Source organism: Eschscholzia californica, unplaced genomic scaffold, assembly GCF_041429995.1.
Source record: "Eschscholzia californica isolate CP2 unplaced genomic scaffold, dmEscCali1.0.p SCAF_2, whole genome shotgun sequence".
NCBI lineage: Eukaryota > Viridiplantae > Streptophyta > Magnoliopsida > Ranunculales > Papaveraceae > Eschscholzia > Eschscholzia californica.
This window is the reverse complement of record NW_028238309.1, coordinates 45,264,376-45,271,097: the sequence shown is the minus strand read 5'-3', so window position 1 is coordinate 45,271,097 and position 6,722 is coordinate 45,264,376. Positions and strand designations below refer to the sequence as shown.

The following is a 6,722-nucleotide window of genomic DNA, read 5'->3' as shown; positions in this document are numbered from 1 at the left end:
GAGAGATATGTGATGACTAGTAAACGGTGTTATAACTGTAATTGAAAAAGGGGGTCATCTAGGTATTTTTGATAAAGTAGAGGGCTAGGCAGGAAGCTGGTCACAAAGTTGGGGGTTATTCGGAAAATAAACCTTTTTGTTATAGGGTCGGTAGGTCAAGCATATTAAGTCCTTGACCCATTGGGTAGTTGGACAGACACTTAAACAAAATCTAAGTGTTGTCTACAACTGTTTGGCCCGTTGGTTGTACATCTACTCAAAATCTGGAATTCACAAGTTCGAGATTCAAGATGGAGATGAAACTCAACATTCATTGACTTGTGTTAAAAGATATAAATAAAAGTAAAGGTATAAATGCAGTTTCATGCCCATAAGGTAGTCTAAAGGGTCCTTGTATTTCAGGGCTCAAATTGTATCTAATGATGATAGTCATCGGATTTAACCTTTGTATTTATTCGTGATGTACTTGTACCATGTTGAATGCAATGAATCTTAGAACGCATATAAAAAAACAAATTTGAGTGCATTATTTGTTTGCAGTCGCCTCAATCACTTGGTACCGGACAGATTGGGTTAGAAGGCAAGAAATCTATTAGCCAAGTGTCACGGCCTTTTTGTCCCGTTAGGTCGACCCGGCATATTATGCTCAAAGACACGGGTCGATAGTGCGGAATATCAAATCCTAACGTGCCGTGCGGCGTCATGTACTCCCTCCTAGTACACGACCAGCCTTCCCGAACATATTCGGAGCATCTCGACTATCAAGTCACCTTGGTTCCCAACCAACAATGCGGCATGACATCAACGTGTCCCAACCTACGAGCATAGCTCGAGCCGTCCCGTATAACGCTTCCTTGAGTCATAGACTCTCGCCCACTTTAAAGGATACCAACATATGTGCGGAGCACACCAAGCCGCATATGCGGATCTTGCCATCTAGTCTCAAGCATCCGGCACCTTATCATCTCGGCTTACCATCCGGACATTGGGCATAGGAGCATCCATCTCTAATAAGCTACCTCATGCCCAACATAGCCCATCAAGGCTTGGCCCCTTGAATAGCTCAATCCTCCTCATGGAATATGCTAGCACGACGCACGCCTCGCCATGGCATGAGAACATGTAACACCTTTTCCAAAGGAACCCGCAGTAACCTATCTCCAGGTACTGTCCCGAGCCATTTCCTATGACAAGGGAACCCGTGCAATATGCTTCTCTCGCATACGCTAGGCCGGCCTCATGGGTTGCGCCACGAGGATGCTCACTTTCGTGCATACCATGCTAAGATGGGCGAGCTTCCATCCACGAGGTCTTGACATATGCTGGATGCATATGAGGAAGGGAGACCACCCCCTCCTAAGGTGCAAACTTCTTGTTTTGCCTATTTCCACAGGGAAACATCAATCCTTTTAACCAGGCATACTCTCGTCCAAATGACCCTTCGTATCCTTGACAAAGTCTTGAATGCCACGGACGTCCCCGTGCATGGCCTAAGGAAGCTTGCTGGCACTCTTGCCCTACTTCGACCTCGTATTCGGCCCTACGGCCTATATGCTCGTACGTGCTCTCCTAGCACTCGTCACGTCATATGCATGCTCAACAATATGCACGTGACACAAGGACACACATGAATTAAGTTGATTTACCTCAATAAACCCTCTCAAAGAGCAAGAAGTATTAGAACGTTCAACCAAAGAGAATCCCTTCTCCCATCAGAGCATCTCCATTGCAAGACGTAAAACTGAAAATTTCAAATGGTACCCAAATTTTTTAGTTTTTTTACATAAAACTCACTCCAATGTAAAACTCAAATTAGGTCTTACTAATGCAACAACTTTTAATTCTATACTGTATCTAGAGCCCGTTCAGGTCCCTTCTTATGATGTGAGACCTAAAAAGATACATGTGTTATGATAGATGAATATTCAAATAATGTGTCTCTAGAATCTTTTTCATAAAATATCATGAAATACTTATGTTTATGTGAAAAAAATACTACTATCTCAATTATTACATAACTTTAAAACTATATAAACTATATTCGATGTGATTATGTAACTCTAAGAAAACAAATTAACTCGCTTTTTGAAAGTTGCGAATAGAAAACATGATTTCTACCTCACATCTCTCTCCACCTCACATCTCTCTTCACGTCACCTCTCTATCTCACCACCCCACCTCTCTCTCCAACTCACCTCTCTCTCTCTCTCTCCAACTCACCTCTCTCTTCTCCGACGAAGGTCGCTGGCCGAAAAATTTTCCGGTCGGGGACCTTCACACATTAAAAAAAATATATAAAAAACTCTCATCTCTCTCTCTCTAAACACTCAGGCGAAGGAGTTTCCTCTTCGCCGGAGCAAAGTCTGTTCGTGAACACAGATCATGTATTAATTCAAGTAAACTTTGTACTCTGGGTATGGGACACCTGTAGAAGCTGGAGCACTGTTAAACTGTAAAATGACGTCGGTCGCCTATAAAGACTAGGGGTATAACTTAGAAAATGGTGGCGCCTACAGAAGCTAAACCACTTGGTAGCTTTTGGAATATCTATGAAGGTTATGAATTCATTAAAGTGGGCCTTTTATTTAGTAAATGGGGGTGCCTACCCAAGCTGAAACGTATGAAAACTTTAGTGGTAGAATCTAAAACATGGTAAAACTGAAGTAATGAAGAATGTAATAGGATCTGAAACTTTGCAAAACTTAAGTATTAAACAATGTAAGGTTGGGAAAGGTTTCGAACTTGGGGCCTCTTACGCGTAGGATTAGTTCTGGACCAACAGAGATACGTAGCTAATAAATTGACCCGTCGTATGGAAGTTCTTTCTATACCACAACCCAAAATGGGGCCCCGGATAGAGGGGAGTCCGGTGCCGCCGCATAGGCTGCACCCCACACCCATGCAGGCCACACCAATGTCTAGAACAACCCAGTATTTGAGATTTCTCTTAAGGAGTTCAATTGTTCATTTAACATTAAACTATCTATCTATTAAATGACGTCTAAGTATTTATTTTTAAAGTGTTGTTGGAGATGCCTTTGAGTTGGAAATCTCATTAGTAACATTTAGGGAAAAAAAATCTCAATTGTAACTTAAAAAATAGGGCAATTTAATTTGTTTTTTTCAGTTTTACATTAGAGATGTTCTTATAAAGATACAATACTCTATACTAACTAAACTTAGATGTGGGGAGATGGATTGCAAATTGGCTTTGTGAGCTTATTCCCAGACTGAAAAATAGGTGACATACACACTTGATTGGGGATTATATGACCCAACCCAAACTCGCACGCTTCAATGTGAATGTTCAAGTGCAGACGTTCAAAATCTAACCCAACACTGGTTTATGTACCGGTAATATACTAACAGGTGAATTATCGGTTCCTGTTAGATAATTTCTTTAGGGATAGGGGTTAAGTGCTGATCCACATGGACCAACTATTTTAGACGGGGCAGGCACTTCCTGTCACAGGCGATAACTTCCCATGTTCGCTAGCTTGGAAGCTCGTGGGAGGGTTCAAGCATATGGATTCAATTCCCTCCACTGCTCTCAAGTAAGACGGGAAAAACTTTCCATACATAATAAGGTTGAAAACTGTGTAAACCAATAATCGACTCTAACTACTAGGAGGCCCCAGGCGAATGTTATATTGGGCTCTTCAACTAAGAAATATATCATTTTCTTTCTTTTACTCTTTTGGTATCCATGACTAAACTGCTCTCGATATGGGTAGGCAAGGGTATATATTGATGAGATACTATATGCTCGCCGTTAGAAGTACTAGTAAAGACTGTCCGTCCGTGGCCGATAGTGTTATCTAGGGTTAGAGCTTAGAATGCCAATATAGGCTACATGACAACGAACATCTTCCATTATAGAAGTAGAAGAAGAAATTGTTGAAGTAAAAGCTTATAGATTCAGATTTATAACTACAATATCAAGAAACATAAACTACATATATTTCAAACTTCTATTTCTCTACATAATCTACATAACATTTAAAGCTTCACATATAAAATATATAAATCCACGTATATATTAACAACCATAACTAGAAAAACTCTCAATCTTGCTCAAAACATTAGACACTCTGTTTTATTCCAAACTTCAAAGATAAACTAGAAAATAAACTACATTAACAAACTTCTTACCCTGAACTTCACAAAAAACCAACATGGACCATCACTACAAAAACAGGAAAAATAAACTTTTTGTCTCCCTCTTCCTCTCTTACCCAGTAGGAATTAGGAGTTCGGTAAGACACAACCTTCAATTTACATTGAAACCCTAAAATGGGACCACTACCAACCAACGGCTATAGATAATTTACATAGGATATTGGGTTCTTACAAAACTTAAAATGTGGTGCCTAGACATGTATGCTGCTCGGGCTTATCTGGCTGGTAACAAAAGCAGACTTAGTACACAAGTTTGACGAGCGGGTAAAGGTTTTTGTGTGAAGCCCAAGCCCACCCATTTTCTATAGGTGGGTCATGTGCACTATACCCATATTGGGCTTCAGGTGGAACGATTTCTCACCAGACCCAAGCATTACAGGAAGACTTTAGGGCTTTGGGGTAAAATTCTTACCCTACCTATGTATATCATCTCTGTCGACTGTCACAATCACCATCTTCCATTCATCACAGACGAAAGGAAGAGAGTAGAGAAAGATGGTGAGGTGCAGATGATCTTCATTTTCTTCAATTTACCTTTTTCTTTAAAAGAAAAACTGTTGTACAAGTTAAGAGACTCCTCTGCTGAACCCCAACTTTACAACGGCAATGGCCATACAACTTATCCAATGGACTAAAGCTAGGGATTGGCTGACTAGCTTGATTCTTCTTTCGTTCTCTACTAAAAGCAATTGGTTCAAATTGTGACTAATTCTCTCTTCAGCTTACCAATCAATTAGCATAACTAAAAACCTACCAATTTCAAACAATGAGAGAGGAACCTGGATGAAGTTATATACATTCATCAAGAAAACCTACACCATTCTCCTTTGTCCAAAGTGATCTTAAATCCACAAACTGAACAAACCTATACATTCACCAGTTCTCTTTCATAAGAAGTTCCCACGACCTTAAAAGAATATTTTCATTCACGTGATTTCTGCACTAACATCACTAACCACAATCCACACATGACACATAACTAGCTATTTTGCTCAAGTTTGCCTATGCACAAAGTTACTCGTCCAATGGTTCTAGACTGTCCGACATTTATCATGACAAGTAATAAGAGAAGCGACAAATATCACTATTCAAACCTATCAGTGACATGCGTACCAAGAAGACGAATGTAGCATTCAAATGCAAACATTAGCCGACCCTGAGAACTGGTGAATGTATAGGTTTGTTCAGACAATGTATCTCAAGATCAGTTGAACCCTAAATGACATTCATTTAGTGAACAAGTGAGATCAATATCAAGTGATAAACAGAGAACAAAAGCAAACAAATCAGATAAGATACGATTGGTAATGTAGTTTATCATCAAAACCCTAAATTTAAACTTAAAATTTGTCCAAAAACTATTGGCAAGTACTTCTTAGTTTCCAAAACAGATATTACTCAAAAAGATGAAACCAAAATCTCTAATTCAGAAACAAAAACCCAAAGAACACAAATTAAAGATAATAAAATCTTACAGAAAAACTTCAATCTTGAGGAATTTCAACATCACCATCAGAAATTTCCTGTTGCAAATCCTTAGGATCTTTCCCATCAACCGTACATCCAACAGAAACACAAGTCCCTAGGATCTCCTTCACTGTACCAGCTAACTCCTTCGCCATAGATCTTGAGCTCATAATCTTAGCAATCTCAATAACATCATCAAGTGAAATGTTACCGGTATGTTTGATATTCTTAGTCTTTTTCCGATCACGTTCTGGTTCTTTGAGGGCTTTAATGACTAAAGCAGCGGCGGAAGGAACGACGGAGACTTTAGCTTGTCTGTTTTGAACAGTGAGTTTAACTGTAACACGAAGACCCTTCCAATCTTTTGCTGTTTCTTTTGCGATATCTTCTCCGATCTTCTTCGGTGAAAGACCTAGAGGACCGATTTTTGGAGCAAGTGAACTGGCAGCACCAACTTCACCACCAGTTACACGGACGTAAACGTCGACGACTTGACTTGGATCGAACTTTGGTGGCATTGCTGCAAGTTTCAGGTACCAAAGTTAGGGTTTGGGGGAAGAAGGAGGGTAATCCAAGTGAGACGGAGGCGAGGGAAAGGAAGAGCTAGGGTTTTTTATATAACCTAGGGTTTCGCTGTTGCTGGGGTTTTGTTGGGCCGAAAACTATTAACCCTGATGGGTTATTCAGAAAGAAATGAGAAAGGGCCATTTGATAAACAGCTATAATTCTAGATGCACTCACCATGAGAAATTTTAAATGCACTCACCGTGGGAAATTTTAGATGCACTCACCATTTTTGTTGTATGCACTCACATCAAAGGTAGTTATTGTTTAAGTCAAAGGAGATGTGAGTGTGACAGGTAGAAATGGTAAGTGCATATGACATTTCTCTTTTTATAATGGTAAGATCCGAACCTTAGTCAATCCAAAAGAGAGTACATATGACAACTCAATCACATGAGTAGACTCTCTAGTTCGGCTCAACGGTAGTGGTTGAGGCGGTGATGATGGTTGTGGTAGCGGTGGTGGTGAGATGAGATAGAAGCAAGGATCGTGTTCATTTTCTTTTTCTTTCT

The 6,722-nt window shown here is 40.0% G+C and overlaps 1 pseudogene across 1 annotated transcript; it reads right to left on the bottom strand.

Annotated features, from left to right (window-relative positions):
* Positions 1-5,492: 5,492 nt before the first annotated feature.
* LOC147558277 (large ribosomal subunit protein uL11 pseudogene) lies at positions 5,493-6,331 on the bottom strand (annotated as a pseudogene). The gene has a single exon (XR_015234322.1). The product of XR_015234322.1 is annotated as a large ribosomal subunit protein uL11 pseudogene (transcript).
* Between the last annotated feature and the right edge of the window lie 391 nt (positions 6,332-6,722).